General features: G+C 39.9%; 1 long non-coding RNA gene across 1 annotated transcript; it reads right to left on the bottom strand.

Annotated features, from left to right (window-relative positions):
• Window positions 1–1,121: 1,121 nt before the first annotated feature.
• Window positions 1,122–9,452, bottom strand: LOC110299648. The gene is made up of 3 exons (XR_002378503.1): window positions 9,360–9,452; window positions 4,328–4,464; window positions 1,122–1,333 (listed from the first exon to the last, which is right to left on the bottom strand). It is a non-coding gene; the product is annotated as an uncharacterized LOC110299648 (long non-coding RNA).
• Between the last annotated feature and the right edge of the window lie 8,354 nt (window positions 9,453–17,806).

The raw sequence follows: 17,806 nt of genomic DNA on the forward strand, positions 1-17,806 counted from the left end.
GAAAAAAATAACAAGTGTATGCAAAAAAGGGTCTTTTTAATTTTCATTTTAAGAATTTATGATGTTTTCACTTTAGAATACCTTCAAGAAATCAGGCTTATTGTCTAGATGGTGTAAAACTAGGTGAGTGCTCATATAGAAACATTCTGTCACTGCATAGACAGAATTAGAAAACATTTTCTGCCTTCTGCCTCAACAATATACCCAACTCATAACTGATCAGGCGAAACAGCAAACCTTTTGCACAGAAGGCAATGAATTTTTGACAATGCAATTATCGTGCTTGGGTTACCTACCTACACAAAAATGCATGATCGGCATATAATAATCTAGATGGGGAATTGAAAAGATTGTGAAAATTAGTTTTTAATATAAACTAGTAATAATTTAGCCCAAGGCACACAAATGAACAAATGTGCATTATTGAAACTTACAGGGAAAATGTTCTCTTGGAAAACTACACCCAATTTCTGTAAGAAGTACTTTGCAAACATTGTACTAAAAGTTTCATAATTTGACTCAGTTGCAAAGCTTCTCAAAGCCCCATGGACTGCAGCCGAAGCCTTACGACAAAAAGACAGCTCTCTTTGGTTGTGCAAGTTGGAAATCACTTTCTCCATTCCAGCTCCCTTGCTATCTAAGTGGCTCCCTACAGCAATCATAAAAATTAAAGTGGCAGAGAAAGGAAACCATAGAAATATGAAAGTGGGTTTGCCCAAAGTAATACCCTAATTTCCCCCTGGATCCTCTCCTAGGAACCGTGCTGTTTCTTCTCATAACATTCTCAACTTCATCCACCTCAATGTACTTTCCCTTAACTAATCTAACGGTGCCTGCGTCTCCGGTGGCACCATGATAGCCTAGTCCCTTACATCCCTGAGGTTCACAGTTTATTTCTCCCCTAAGCATCACGACTAACCATGACAGCCACTGCAAATTAGTTTAATTTTTTTTTAGAATAAAACATCACAGCCCTAGGCTGAATGCCGTAGCCCCCACCAAGTGTCCATCAAGAAGTGCGTGTGTTGCTCTTTGTACATCACAGCACAATTTCACTTTTGTCATTATTTTCAATTCAACCACACCAAGAAAACCAGGAGAGAAATCGGTTTTCTTTTTAAAAAAAAAAAAATTTACATGTATTATTTTTCAGGGCTGTAGGGAGATGCATGCCATAGCACCCCTGAGGACGTGGAGGGACAAGTCCTTTCCACCCTGTGGATTCAGGCAATGGAACTCAGGTCTTCATTTCAGGCAGCAACTGCCCTGACCTCTGCACCACACTTTTCACCTTTTGTCATAAAACTTCAAAGCCAGAAAGAGTATTTACACCCTTTAGGAGCAAAAGAGAGAAGCCCAGTAGTTAAGGAATAGCTAATGATGGTGGTAATTATATACTTAAGACATTTTTGTTATTCAAATTATTTTCTTTCTTGACAGAAAATATGGTCAAAAATAACAGAGGATGACATCATTGCCACTTTGGGGGCTTTTGAGCATATGGGCAGCAATGCTTAGCTGTTTGCTGGTTTTATTATCACAAACATCAACAGGCTTATATAGATATGAACATGCTTTGAATAACTTTTGTCAAGGATGATCCAGAGCCTGGGAGATGGCTCAGTGGTTAAAGTGCTTGTCCTACAAACTTAGGGGACACAGCTCAAGTTCCCAGAACCGGTGCTAATGGGAGTTTGGGTTGACAAGCTGTCATTCTAGCCTATACAGGTAGAAATAGAAGATGCTCTTAGCAAGATGTGCTCTTATCAAGGTGAGACTAGCCAAATCATAGAGCTGTGGGTTTGGTTGAGAGGATAAGGTGGGTGAATGATCTGCCTTAAAGGATAAGGTGAGAGAATGATTGAAAGAGAAGAAGAAGAAGAAGAAGAAGAAGAAGAAGAAGAAGAAGAAGAAGAAGAAGAAGAAGAAGAAGAAGAAGAAGAAGAGGAAGAGGAAGAGGANAGAAGAAGAAGAAGAGGAAGAGGAAGAGGAAGAGGAAGAGGAAGAGGAAGAGGAAGAGGAAGAGGAAGAGGAAGAGGAAGAGGAAGAGGAAGAGGAGGAGGAGGAGGAGGAGGAGGAGGAGGAGGAAGAGGAAGAAGAGGATGAAGAGGAAGAAGAGGAAGAAGAGGAAGAAGAGGAAGAGGAAGAGGAAGAGGAATCCCTCACAAATCAACGTCAAGTCTCTATGGGACTTCCCCACTCACATGCATGTGTTTTGTATACATGTTAAAACTCACAGTATGAATACACATAGTATGAACAGACACATACTATGAATACACAGAACTCATGAAAAAGAAATGCAAGTACACACACTATATTATATACATATAATATATATACGTGTAATTTAGTGAAGATGGCTTAGTGGTTAAGAACATTTACTGCTTTTTCAGAGAAATGAAGTCCAGTTCTCAGCACCCGTCAGGTAGCTCATAACCACCATAGACTCCAGCTTGAGAGAACCTAGCGTGCTTGCCTGACCTCTGTGAGAACCTGCACGCCCATGTCCATACACGCATGCAGACACACACATACATATATGTAAACATTTTACAGAATACAGATTTAGAAAAAAAAGGAAAACAAAGATACAAACAAGACAATGAAAAGCACAGGTCTATTTATGAGGGCTCACGAAGAGAGCAAGGAGGATGCATTGGATCCACTTGAGATGTTGCCAAGCGACATCTATCCAGATGCTACAGAAGTGGATGTAGCAGGTGCTGTGCTTAAACATCTCCAGTCCTGGCTTAAGACACAGGAAGCCTTGTCCTGGCTTTCCCACTTAGCTAACTGTGTGATTTGTCACTTGTAAGAGGTACAAAGAAATTAAAGACTGATATTGGGATCATTCTGAAAAAGTTCCCTTTTACCAGCAACTCAGAATGTCTTTCTTGTGAAATACAACCCTCAGCATGTGATTAGGAGGATGAAAAAAATAAATTCATTTCCTTTTGTTTGTTTGTTTGTTTGTTTTTTACTTTCTTTTTTATTAGATATTTTCTTTTTTTACATTTCAAATGCTATCCCACAAGTTCCCTATTCCCTCCTCCCATCCTGCTCCCCTACCCATCCACTCCCACTTCTTGGCCCTGGCATTCCCCTGTACTGGGGCATATAAAGTTTGCAAGACCAAGGGGCCTCTCTCCCAGTGATGGCTGACTAGGCCATCTTCTGCTACATATGCAGCTAGAGACAGGAGCACCGGGGGGTACTGGTTAGTTCATATTGTTGTTCCACCTATAGGGTTGCAGACCCCTTTCAGCTCCTTGGGTACTTTCTCTAGTTCCTCCATTAGGGGCCCTGGGTTACATCCTATAGATGACTGTGAGTATCCACTTCTGTATTTGCCAGGCACTGACATAGCCTCATATGAGACAGCTATATCAGGGTCCCTTCAGCAAAATCTTGCTGGCATATGCAATAGTGTTTGGATTTGGTGGCTGATTATGTGTTGGATCCCCAGCTGGCACAACTGACGGTTATCATGTAGAAGAATGCAAATTGATCCATTCTTATCTCCTTATACAAAGCTCAAGTCTAAGTGTATCAAATACCTCTACATAAAACCAGAAACACTGAAATTAATAGAGGAGAAAGTGGGGAAAAGCCTCGAAGATATGGGCACAGGGGGAAAATTCCTAAACAGAACAGCAGTGGCTTGTGCTGTAAGATCAAGAATTGACAAATGGGACCTCATAAATTAAATTCATTTCAATACATAAAAATAGATTTGAGTTCCCAGCAGCAAGCCAAGAAGGAGGGGTTAGAATAGGGAAAATAGAGGAATGCAGCAGAAAGAAGTTGGGGACAAGCTGGCCCAGCCAAGGGACCCAAGGCTGGAAAAGGAACAAGTGACAGAACTATAAGAACAAATCACGACTGCTTGTGGCTGAGCTTTCCTAGAATGTTCTAGGGCGCAGACAGTTAGTGAAGGCTACTCCCACAAGGTGCTTCCGAGGGCGGGGAGAATTCACCAAACCCTAAGTGAAACAAACATTTGTCAGGGAAAGTCCATTCAAAATGTCACTTCATGTGAATATGCAAAAGTTTCATGGTGAAACCTCTATGTTGTGTATTTAATATAAGCTAATAGAAATAGAAAAGAAGAGAAGACTACCTCCTCTCTCGCCTATATACTGGAGAAGATTGGATAAGCCCAGAGATGGCTGCATGCTCTGTCTTTACGAAGTAAGCTTAGCTTGTCCCAAACTGTTCCTGTCACATTAACCTTTTGCCTTTTGTAAATGCCTAAATATACATTCGTCATCTGTCCTTCTTGAAATATCACCTTAAATTGAGTATGCTCAAAAAATGTACCTACCCATAAAATGCATTCTTATATTAATATAGATTCCTCCAAAATACAGTCGCAATACTTCCTTCATTTGGAGGGCATTGGTTCGGAGATAACTCCTGTGTTCTTCCTGTCTGCATGTAGTTTACCAATCTTTTTCCACTCTTGAAAAAGACAAAGATTTTTTAAAAAATATTAGAATACTGGGCTGAGGAATGGCTCATGAGTTAAGAGTGCTGCTCTTTTGAAGGACCCCCGTTCTGTTCCAAATGCCCACATGGAGGCCATCCTGGAGCTAGAGGTCCATTGCCTTCTGTCAACACTTTGTTCACTGTACCACCATCTGCACTATGTACATGGTACACAGACACACAGACACACAGACACACACACACACACATATATATATGAAGTAATAGTTTTATAACACCAACTATTGTGTACAACTAAACAACTAAGGAGATGATAGCAGTTCTTAAATCTAGTTCCCAAATCTGTTATGTGATCTGCAAATCATTTGTAGCAATGCTGTTAGTGTATCCTGTGGGCAGCGTTTGAGGAGATGAAAATATGGCTTTATTTCATTGACAGAGAGAAGAAAGTAGACCACAGTTGGGAGCGACACAACGTAAGGAAAAGAGAAACATCAAAGGGGAATTTAAAGGAAAGAGTGACTAAGAAATTGCCACCACTTTTGTTAGTGACCCCTTGGGACCTAGAATCATTTGTATTTAAATATCATGGAGTCGTACACTTTCTACAAGCTGAGACTTGAGGAAGCCCAGGCTGCTGGCAGCTGGCAGCTGGCAGCCAACATAAAGTAATTAGTATGGTGCACTGAGTATGGCCGGTCGGCATGCAAGAAATCAAAGGGAAGCCGTAGAGTGAGCACATGAAGCTATTTTTCCACAGCTACTTTTTAAACTTTCATCTTCAAAGTCTATGGCTACCTTTTCTCTCAGCCCACCTACGGAGAAAGGTGCAGCTTAAAGGGAAACAGGGCATCTCCACAGCAATAGAAAATAAGAGAGCATTCGGAACCCACAAGAAAAACAAGCCCCAGTTTGTCAATTCTACCAAAAGGCTCTCTCTCTAAAGACGCTGCAGGATACAAGGTCTTTAATCAATCAAATCCTCGGTGAACTCACACAGCGGCTTTGCCAGGAACCTGCAGTGCATGGTATTCTGGGTCCTATAGACACTTCAATGTCTATGACAAGTTGAAAATGTGGCAAATGGTATTGTTCCATAGAAGATAAATGTTAAGTTCAACTTGTCATGTTTTTGAGTAGAAATGATGTAAAATTGCCCAAAGGCATGTGATAATCTATTTAGAGAAACAAAGGGGAAAATAGAAGACTTCAGAGATAAAACTAGTCAATGTTGGAGCACCGTGAAGATGAAATGGTACATCTTTTCTGTAGCTACAGCGTCAGTGGACATCAGCCACACTTATGTTCTTTACTTAGTGTCTTGAAACATTCAGATCATAAGCCTAACTGTGCCATTGCTCACAAGCAAATACTTGGCACACAGCTTGCCTGGAAAAAACTAAACACTCATCTAATACACAGAATATAACCATTTTTGCTATCACACAGTACTGCAGAGGTCGGTAATTCAGTCACTTTGAGAGATATAGTTACACACACATATATTTACATGCATACATAGTCACATACATACACATCAGAGTATGCAGTTTTCAGTACCTCTCCCTAAGAGACAAAGCTACTTTCAGAGATTAAGAAGCCAGGCTTCTGAGCCTAGAAAGACGAAATACAGGATCTATTATCATTACTAACCAACTCAAGTAATGATGCCCATGAGGCACCTAGGGAAAGAGTCATTTTGGGAAATGTTATAATCTGGGTGTGAAATTTTCATCATTTTATGCATTTGAACACTTGATTCCCAGCTGCTGACCCTGTTGGGGGAAGTAATGGAACCTTTAGGAGTGGAGTCCTAATGGAGGAAGTACGTCACTGAGAACAGGCCTTGAGGTTTTTATTGAAAAGTTACAACCTGGCCTCCAGCGCCTGTTGCTATGCTTTCCCCAAGAGAGATTGAATCCTGTTTGGAACTACAGCCAAAATAAACACTTCCTGTTTGTCACCGGCTAGGGGGCTTGTTTATATTCATTTTCTCTGACAATTAAGGAATTAAAAGACAGGAAACATCACAGAGAGATATGGGGGTGGGGAGGGAAGACTCCATGCAGAGAAGAGAGAACAAGTGGACAAGCCTGTCTTTCTCTGGAAGAGATGGGGTATTTGTCCATCTCCATAATTTTGGATTGGAGTTTATAGACATACAGCTTAAAGTGAATGTGTGTGTGTGTGTGTGTGTGTGTGTGTGTGTGTGTGCATGCACACGCACTCTCAGAATCAGACTTGAGCATATCTGACCATCCTGAACCAGCTAGCCAGAAGAGGGGCTCTTACTGGCAGAAGCAAAAGCTGGCTGGGCCTTTGTCTCAGGTCAGGAGAGTAAAGAAGAAGCTAGAAGTTTGTTATCTTTACTGTTTCTTTATGGTTGCTTTCCCTGATGAGAAATTTGTCTAGCTCTTAGACCTTCATCTTTCATTTGTTTTTGTCACAGTATTTTGTCACGACAACCAAAAGACATGACAACTGGAACTATGTCTTAGTTACAGTTCTATTGCTGTGAAGAGACACCATGATCAAGGCAGCTCATAGAAAAGAAAACATTTAATTGGGGTAGTCTTACACTTTCTGAGGTTCTGTCCATTATCATCATGGTGGGAAGCATGACATCATACAGGCAGACTTGGTGCTAGAGGAGCCAATAGTTCTACATCTTGACCCAAAGGCAGGCAGAAGGAAACTGTCTTCTGCAGGCAGCCAGGAGGAGAGTCTCTTGTACCCTGGTGGGAACTTAAGCATAGAACCTTGAAGCCCACCCCACAGTGACTCAATTCCACCAACAAGGCCACACCTCTTAACAGTGCCAAGTCCCATGGGCCAAGCCCTATGGTTTACTTCAGAATTCGTGGAAGAGCTTCAGGAAGACTTGCTGCTCTCAACACGTACAGACACTCAACAAATACTATCAAATGAATTTGGCCTAAAGTAAAGAATAAGAGAATAAAGACGTGTCATTTTCATGAAAGGCATAAGATATCAAAATCAACTATCAAAATCATCAGAACTTGAGTGGTGAAGTAAAAGCTAAAATATAGTTTTAGCTTAAAACGCTGCTGTTCAGCAGTTCAGTGTAGCTGGGAAACCAATACCCAGGGGCTCTTACAGTAGTCGAGTTTGGCAAATTCCAAATTTAGCTTGTGTTTTTCATACATTGTGCTACTCCACGATGGGTGGCATCTTTATGGTCTTTTTCGCTTTCTCTTTTCTTTTCCCCTATTACTTCCTAAGTAAGAAAAACCTCTGCTATCTGGGAATAACATTATTGTTGGCTTTGACCATTCCTGGACAATTGTTGAACTGTGTGCAGCTGTTGAAATGTAAACGAGAAATGAGTTAACCACATAGCAAAATGTTATACTTTCACTCCAGCTTCACTGAAGTTTGGTTCAATAGGCTTAATATTGAACATTATTAAGTATATGTAATTTATCTTAATTTTTGTATCTCATATAAATTACTCCACATTCACAAATGCAGAATTTAAAAGGATCAAAAACAAATACATAAGTTAAAATGCATATTTAATGATATCCATTTTAAGAGTACAGGAAGCACCTTTATTTCCTTGTCTGAAGAAGTAGTTTTCTATGAACAGGTGTGTGTGTGGAATATATATAGTAGTGTTTGTAGTGGGTTCACAACTATGGCCAGGTCGCAGCTAACACAATCAAGCAATAAGTCTCCAGAGACCAAAACACACAAAACTTAGCTCATTGACTGTGAGTTTACATCATGTGTTTCTAAGAAAAGGTTTTGCTTCAAAATGTTTTTACTGATTAAAAGAAAGCAGTCATATAAAGACTACTAAATGTGGCTCGAAGCAAATCGCAGAACAGTGGAAGATGTTCTCTTCAGGCAATCTCATACGAGTCAGCAGAGCACCTCGATGTGGATCTAAGTTCTCCTTTCCCAGGCAGTGATGTTTAACTGTGTCCTGTTCCTTTCATTGTATAAGGGAAGGGAAAAGGCAGAATTGTGTTGAAGCAGAACTCTATACTAGAACTCTGTGTAGAGCATAGTAATGTATCCCTGACACCCTAGCACTTGAGAAACAGGTGACCAGACTGCAAGTTCAATGCCAGCCACACTATGTAGTGGGTTCTAAGCCTGTCTGGGAGACATAGTGAAGAAATACAGTAAACACCAAACTTGGTGCCCCAAGTATACAATCTCAGCTATTTGGGAGTCTGAGGAAAAGACAGGCTATAGTTCTATAGTGTGAGCTGCAGAGTGATTTCAAGTCCAGGCTGGGAGACTTAATGACATCCTGATTCTAAATAAATAAATAATACATACATACATTACATACATACATACATATACACACACACATACGTGCATACATGGAAAAGCAAAAAAATAAAAAGTCTGAGGTATAATCTGATGATGAAATTTCTGTGTTGCACTAAACCCTGAGACCAACCTCAGTGCCACAGAAAAGAAAATTACTAAAACTACACAAAGAAAGTCCCAGGGAAATGCTGTGTGCCTACCCAAATCCCTGCCCTAAGTGAGATAAAGGGGACTGAGACATAATAACTTGTGTGCTGCTTTATGGTTTGAGGAAAGGAATATCTGTAACATTTCAGTTCCGGTGGTATATTAATTCTAAAGTTAAAACCAGATCTGTTTAAGAGATTACTAAATTGGTTTAACAGAGCTGGGAATGCCAAATTAATTATCCAAGAAACTTAATAGCTCCACCATCTTTTCTTACTTTTTCACCTGCGGTTATATCCCTGTAGGACTCAGAACTTACTTGTGAAACATTCTACTCTCTTTCTCTAAGCACACTGCTTCCCAGCCAGAACTACATTGTCACAAAGCAAGCATCCGCCCCGCTGCCCTTTTAAATCCATCGCACTTTGAAACTCCAATCACAGAAGAAATACTTAGGAAAATGTGGCTCTTTCATCTCTGTGTGGCCACGGCTACATTGCTCTTCCTACAGAACCTTGCAACCCCCAGTTCCTCTTCACATTTGTGAGAAATGCTTTGAAAAAGCCAGTTCCAGCCAAAGTTCTCAGCCTTCTATTTCCTTCTTTACTTAAAATGAGGAAATGATTTGTAGAAGGAGAAAAAAATAGAACAATACAGGGATTCATTTACTGTCTGCTTGGCTGGTCTGAATGTGCTCCTTGTCCTCAAATTTGCTGACTCTGGAAACTCTGACTTGCCTTTTTCTATTTCTTCTCATCATCAACCATGGAGTTTGTAAAACATAAATGGTAAAGTTTCTTCAATGCTTGTCAGATGACTAGGCTAAATGTAGTCTTCTTGATAAAGACATACAGCAGGGACCATGACATTTCAGTGTTGGCAATGATTGCTTTTCAGTTTTCTATGGTCTGTGTAGCTCAAATTCATGACTCTCTTCTAGAAGTGAAGAAGAGCTGAAATATTGACCTGTTACCATCTTCCTGCCTCCAAAAGTTTAATCCTTTCTCTAATCTCTCTCTCCTTAAATCCTTTTTCTTCATTCATGTTATTCATATTCATTCTATATTACTTCTTTTTATTTTATTTTCTGTGACCATATAAACCGTTTCCTGGAACTGAAAAAGAAATGTAAGTGTATAAACAAAGTCAGAGGGTAAGAAATTTAGACTATATTACAGAGAGCACATTATCTTGAAATGAGAAATAGCTTGAATTCTGATGACCACCATCTCACCATTTAGAAGGTTAATCAGTTATGCTGCCAAAATGGATTTTCCCCCCAAGCAACAGAAATTCACTTTTCTGCAAAAGGACGTTACCACTTTAAAAGAAAATTAGAAACTTTAACTCCCCTTCTGATATTTGCTAAAAACATAAAAATAGGTGTCAGTTGTGAGAATGAAGGAAAGCTGATCAGAGAGTATGCTGTGGATATTGTGTTTTTATTTCCCTTCAGTGAACAAAGCTGGCTAACTGTGGGGTTCGGTTTGGTGTTTGATTTTTTTTTCTTGTAAAATTCACTTTTTAGTTTCTTAGCTCGGTATGTAGGTAAACACATGTATTATTATTCTCAAAAGAAAGAAAGAAGACAGGAAGAGAGGGATGGAAGGAGGAAAGAAGGAAGGAAGGAAGGAAAAGAGGGAAGGAGGGAGAGAGGGAGGGAGGGAGGGAGGGAGGACCAAAACAAAAAAGGAGAAGTGATACTTTCTCTCTTCCATAGTTCCTATCAAAAGAAAACAAAAAAAAAAAAAACAAAAACAAAAACAAACCAAACAATATACTAGTTCTCCTATATAAAAACTGCAGCTTTACCTCCCATCAAAGACCAGAGAATAAAGGTCAGTGAAGGGCTCAGTCACAAATAGGACGTCTGCATCACCTTCGTCCAGAGCTCAGGGAACCCAGAAGAGGTGCCAGGAAGATTCAATAGGATCAAAATACATTGTATGAATTATGAAAGTCTCAAAAAAATGACAAAACTGTATTTTTAAATATCAATTTTATAAATCAAGTCAATAACAATACAGCATCTTGTATTTAATTGCTATTATAAATCTCCACTATAATCTAAAAATCACTAGAAGAAACGCCATTGAAGAATCATTCCTTTTACAACAAAAGGGAACAATACCAATTACCAGTGAACAATGGTGACTGTCACTCCATGATAGAGACCCTGAGTTTAATCTCTTAATTTCTAAAAAGCCATTTAAAAAAAAATAAGGTTGAGCAATATGTTTATACTACCACACTAACAGAACCCACCAAAGTATACCTCACATAAAAAGTTATCCTACTAATGCCAGATTTTAAGTCTATGAAAGGTGACTTTTATTTTTAAGTATAAATTTTTTCTACAAGGCAATCCTGTGGAAAATTCATCATTGAAACGCATTCAAAATGACACTAACAGTTCAGCCATATGACGTTGGCCTGCCGTTCAAGGCACCGATATTCCTGAGTACTTTGCATCTGGACTGCCAACTGACTTTCCATCTAATGAAACTATTTAGCTGACAACACTCTTAGTAAATAAAAACAAAGAAAAGGCGACTAAGGAGTCCCTGGTGGTTTACCAATCAAGTCCTCTCAAATCCTTGGAACAAAGGCCAGCAAACTAGATAAGCCCTTTCTATTATTCACATTTTCTACCAAGCCTGACTGATCCCAAGACTCCTGTAGAAAGCTTAGTAATAGACAACCAGACTAAACTGGACCATACACTGAAGAAAGAAAAATGAAGAGCCTGGCATGGTGGCGAATGCCTTTAATCCCAGCACATGGGAGGCAGAGGCAGGTGGATTTCTGGGTTCAAGGCCAGCCTGTTCTACAAAGTGAATTTCAGGACAGCCAGGGATATACAGAGAAACCCTGTCTCAAAAAAAAAAAAAAAAAAGAAAGAAAGAAAGAAAGAAAGAAAGAAAGAAAGAAAGAAAGAAAAAGAAAAAGAAAAAGAAAAGGAAAAAGAAAAAGAAAAATGGAGTAGGCAATTAGGATTAAAGTGCAGAAAGTATATGAAAGAAAAAACTTTGCTAAGATGCTGTTAAAGATGCCAGGTTAATCTCCTAACTGCATCCTTCATACTTACCCTTACACCCCCACGTAAGTATAACATTCATTCCTCACCAATGGGGCTTCTTTTATTGGAGAAGGAGACCATTACAAAAAGATACAACTCCTCAAAATATAGAAATCAAATGACAGAGCTATTTCCAGCCCCAACTGATACATCTACAGCACAACTCCTGCACCTAAGACTCAGGAACATTACAGAAGATGGGGCAGGAAGATTGTAAGAGCCAAAGACTAGGACCTCTGCTGCAAGATTGAGACTTCTAGCTATTTCAGAGAAACTGCACCAAGAAAATCTCAACATCATGGCTGCCTAAACAAGACCTGAACAATTTCAACAGCTGACAGGCAGTAGGAATGGGGGAGATTTCACAAAGCCCCATCCCGAGATGAAGAGTGACAAGCAGTTAAGAAACTGCTGAGAGGAGAATGAGTCTTCCACAAGGATGAGTCCCTTGATTGGATAACCATTCGGTTATCCAACATCAATTGGTCAGCCTTAAAAATGTCTTTATATAGGCAACATTGAATGGACTCAGAAGGTTGTAGGCCTTTATTTATTCATTTATATGTGAATGTAACAAAAATAGTTAAAGAAGACGAGGCCTCTGTGTTGCGGAGAGGATCAAGTGGGAGTGTGGAAGGAGAGAAGAGGCAGGAGAGGAAATGATGTAAGTTTAGTGAAATTTTAAAAATAATTTACATATTATAAGTATTTGTCTGTTTGTTTTTGTTGTTTAGGAATGAAGGCAGACTGGAGATGTAGCTCAGTGAGCAGAGTGTTTGTCTGGTAGGCCCAAAGCACTAGATCTATGCACAGCCATCTCCAGTGCAATATTAAACTGAGCCCGGCGGTACAGACCTGTAATCCCAGCACCTGGGATGTAGAGGCAATTATATCATAAACACAAGTTCTCCTCAAATGCACAGTGACCACAAGGCTGTCCAGATACACGTAGTCTTGTCAAAAGGAAAGGAGAGAGAAGAGAAAGAGAGAGAGGAGGAAAGGAAACAGCTATCTAAAAATATATAAATAAAAACAAAGCCTCTTAAAACTTCCAAGGGCCCTTTTGATTTCTAAACTCTCTTTTATTGTATCAAGATTGATTTGTTTTCCTTCCTGGAGACAATGGACTGGAATACTCCCCGGAGAGAATTCACATTGAGGCAATATGGCTGTCCTGAGCCCGTGGAGGGATCGCTTCACTGAACACTGACAGAAATCCCACCTGTGGACACCCACACAGCAGTTGTTTAATTAAGCAGAGCTTCACCTGCTGAGCAATTTCTGATGGGAAATGAAGACCCTCCCCCTCCCCTTCCCAACTGCTAGAGGCACTAGACAAGCAAAATACAATTATCCGAACTGATATCTGGCAGACATCCCTGACAACGATGACCAAGGGTCTTTAAGGTTCAACTGTTCCACTTGAGACCAGGGCCTCTAGCTTTGGAGTGTTCTGGTCTCCCATCCTCCTTTTAAGGTGGAGAGAATGCCTTACACCGAGCTGCCAGCATCTCTTGATTAAGCTGCCAGTTCTGCTGGCACCAGGAGAGCTATGATTTGCAGCAGAATAATTGAGACAAGTGTTCAAATATTTTATTTCAAGTGATTTGTTTTTTTACTCTGTCCAAACCAAAAGGACTATATAAGAAGTTAGAATTCTACCTTGCCCCCTCTCCTCTAGCAGACAAAGCAAGTTTTTCATGGTTTTTAAATGTACTAGAGACAGGATATCTCACATTGGTCTCCCAACGCAGTCAATGGAGACATTCATTTAAATCATGTCTTGTGTAAATTAGCATTTTAGGAAAGCATCCATGGGCCTTTTAGCCATGGGCTGATCCTTTTTTGTTCCAGGCAGACATAAAGGGAACAGATTGAAAACAGGACGTGAGCCAAGCTGTGCTGGTGTTTGCTCTTACGGTTTTCAGTATCTTCAGTGAGATTAGTAACCACAATCACTAAAACAGACTCTCCTCTTGCCTTAAGAAAAGAAACTTTGGAGCTTTGTAAGATCTTAGAAACGAGACACAGAAACTATTGCTCTATTCAGTTATCACTTAATGGTTGGCATACTTCTTAGTAGTGCATATGATATCACACAGTTCATTTTAATTCTAAACATTTCACTTCACATTAGCTAAAGTACCCTCCCATGAGAGCATGTTTTATAATCAGTCTTGGCTGTTAGAAATTTTTTTTCAATGGCCCTTTGCTTAGCTCGGTTTTTCCTTTGTTTGGGTTCATGATATTAGTCTTAATTGCACTGCATCGGACTTACCCAAACAGTTCCGTTCTTTGCCCATGGGTCACCAGAGGAAGAAACACTCTTTGCTGACTGAGAGTTTTGTCATTTTCCCTTCTCACTTTATTTGCCTTAAATCATTTCCCCACTGCCCCTTGGCAAACAAAAGTCTCAGTCCTATTTTGTCCCCATTATCCAGCCAGCAAAATTAATTATATTTCTGTGATTCTCTTAACTTTGAATCACTGATTAGGGCTCAGTTGGCAAAGCCCTTGCAACTCATAGATGACATGAGTTCAATCTCCCAAGAACACACCAAAACAAACAAATAAACACTGGGTCTGTCCACGGTGTACCTATATTGCAACTATAACTCCACAACTGTTGAAGCAGAAAGACAGGGAGATCCCAGGAACTCCCTAGCTAATCTAGCCAAATCAGTGGGGTCCAGGTTGTCTCAAAGACTTCAGCTTCTGACATCCATGACATGCACACATACACACATAAGAACAAATGCACACATACACTAAAAGAAAAGGACCTGAACAGCTCAGGTTGGTACGTAGCTGGGGTTTCATTTGTCTCTCAATTCATCTTGGGCTTGTACCTGCAGATCTTGGCTTGGCTTTACAAAAATGTCTTTCCCATTATCTCTTGCTTCTCAGACTATAGCTGATTATCAACAAATCTTCTCTCTAACTTGGCTGGATTCCTGAAAGTAAACTCAGAATTCGTACTGGAGGATAAATATCCATAAACAATAATTCGCAACAATAAAAAGTCTGTAACATCCATGAAGTGCTGAGAAGAGCGGCTGTGAGTGTTTGGCCATAAAGGTCTGGATCAATTGCAAGGCTCAGGGAACATTAAGGAAGAAGAGGTGGGAAGATGGCAAGAGCTAGATGGTGAGAATAAGTTCTGTGAGATGCAGTGCTCTAGGTATGACAGGATTGTAATCCAACATCAAATCAGCTTAAAGTCCCAGCATAGATGACAAGGTGCTACATCCACTCCAGTAGTGACAAGCGCGACAGGCCCCAAAAACCTGGGCGCTGTCCCGAGGCGAAAAGTTCGTGGAAACTTAGTCTCCTGGAATAGTGGCATCCTGTATAACGAATGCTCCAAATCTGTCCTTGCTTTAGTTGGTAAACTGATCTGTGTGCTTTCCCTTAATATTGCTTTATTATAAGTGCTCCTAAGGATTGATCTTTTGACATATAGCTAAGTTAGATTCTAGGCAGTCCTTGATCCGACCCTGGGCATGCATAGCTAAGTCACTGCCCTACACAGGAATTTACCATTATCTAGGAAGAAGGAAGTTTGTGACCTAAGGAGGAACCAGAGTAGATACTTAGAACTATAGATAGCTGAGTTACACCCATACACAAGTATTTACAATGACCTAGGGGGAAGGTGGACTATACAAGAGACTAGAATAGGAACTATGGCAAAGGCAAGGAGCCCTTGCTCCTGGGTTCTAAGATTAAGTGGACCTTAGATGGAGCTGTTTTTGATCCCAGCTGTTAACATTGAATTTTATCCCAGTTGGTTCCTGCCAGTCCTTCCATGTTCGCATTCCTCTGTTTTGTGTAAGAATCCAGTAACCTCTTTGTACCTTGCTGATGTATGACCCAACTTCCCTATTTTCTTCTGTATAAAAAGTTTGAAGCTCGATTTAACAAATTACATTCCGATCCAGCACACTCTCTCATGTCAGTGTCTGTCAATCCCTGCTGACTCTATGCCCATCTGTCCAAACTCCTGATTCCCACGGGTTGAGTGGGGCTGATTAGGCCCAGTCCATGGCAATAAGGGTTCCCGGAGTCCCTACCTCTAGCTGAGAAGCAACTGGCAGGTAATGGTGGCTATGAGAGAAATAGTCACTTCTCCTTGAGGGATGACCAGTAGCAGGTTAGCCATGTCCCGGTGGACAGCCCCATGATAATGTATATATGCACATCACTGACTAGACACAAAAAGAGAAACATATAATGGTGTGTCTGTTATGTGTATGAATTAAAACTGAGGAGTTAGGAGGGAATTGAGTATTAATAGGATTACGATGTACATATAAAGCTCTGAAACTTTCAAGGAATAAATATAGATATAAGAAATTCCAGATTCTGTTTAGGAAAACCAACCTCATTTAAAAATTGTATAAATTCACAGGGAAGAGGCCTGGATTTCCAAAGTATCTTGTTCTTACATTTATGTATCTCTAATGTCTGCTTTTCCCCATCCCACTCTTGACTCTCTACCAACTTTACCCCAAACCTGAGAAGCATAACTTACAGTGTTCTCTTCTGTTTCTTGCTTTGCACTGTCAGAGTCTGAAAGGGGGCCTGCAGGTTTCAGCTGGAGATGTCACCTAGAGTACACTGCCTTCAGCATAACCAAGACAATGCTCCTGATCCTAACTTCCTTCCCACGTCTCTTCTTCCTGTTGGTGGTTAAACTGTGACGTTCTCAGAGTGAGTAAAGACCGAGACTTTAGGATGGTCCGAGAGACCTTCAGCCCCCAACATCTAGATACACAAGTGTTCCCTGTGAAACATTATAGACTGCTTCACTCTACTTGCTTAAGTGCCTCCGGTAGCACATAGACAAGATCTTCCTTCCCAGTACTTATATTCGAGTCCTGCTCTTACCTTAGTTTTTCCTGGTCTTTCTTGACCAGATAAGGCTACCTATTTGATCTCTCTTCCTGAAGACTCCTAGATCTTGCTGCAGTCAAGCTATTCTGTTGGATGAATCAGAAGGCAAACGGAGTGTGGGAACCTGTTCTTCCTTCAGCCTAGAATACCCCACCCTCCTGTCTTCTCTAGCACCGCTCAGGTTTTGGAATTCTACTCATCCTTGTGTTGGTCACATCGTGCATCACACTTCATCCCTTTGACATCTCATTCACTGCTTGACTACAATGTATGTTACAGAAGTCTTGGTCACATGATGGATCATCCCACTTCACCCCTTTGACATCCCATAATGCTTGACTGCAGTAGATGTGTCCATAGTTCTTCCTCATCATAGTAGAACCTAAAGGAACCATGGCTTCTCATTTTCCCTTTCTGGACTTGCTCCAGAAACCACAGCAGACTGGAGATTAATGAATACTCACTGAGTGGAAAGATAAATCATGGTTCACTTTTGTTACATTTACCTTGCATTAAACAATACATTTCAACATTAAATGGTCAATACTATCATAGGCTTACCTTCTTCCCCCTTAGTATAAATGTGAATAACATCTAGTTTACAAAATATAAGACAGAGAAGAGTTTTATATTTGTTATTAGATTTAATTTTTTTGACAATTTCATACATATATTATCTATTATCTTGTCATATATATATTATATGTTGTATTGTATATTGTGTTACATGTTATATGTTATGTGTTATGGATTATGTACTATGAATTACATACTGTAGATTATACATTTATTATATATTACATTATATGACATTATATGTTGTATATTTTATATTATATGCTTTATTATGTACTTTGTTTTATATTATATATTATACTAAATATTAAATATATTATATATTATACATATTATATAAACTATATA

Source organism: Mus caroli, chromosome 8 (genome assembly GCF_900094665.2).
Source record: "Mus caroli chromosome 8, CAROLI_EIJ_v1.1, whole genome shotgun sequence".
NCBI classification, from domain to species: domain Eukaryota; kingdom Metazoa; phylum Chordata; class Mammalia; order Rodentia; family Muridae; genus Mus; species Mus caroli.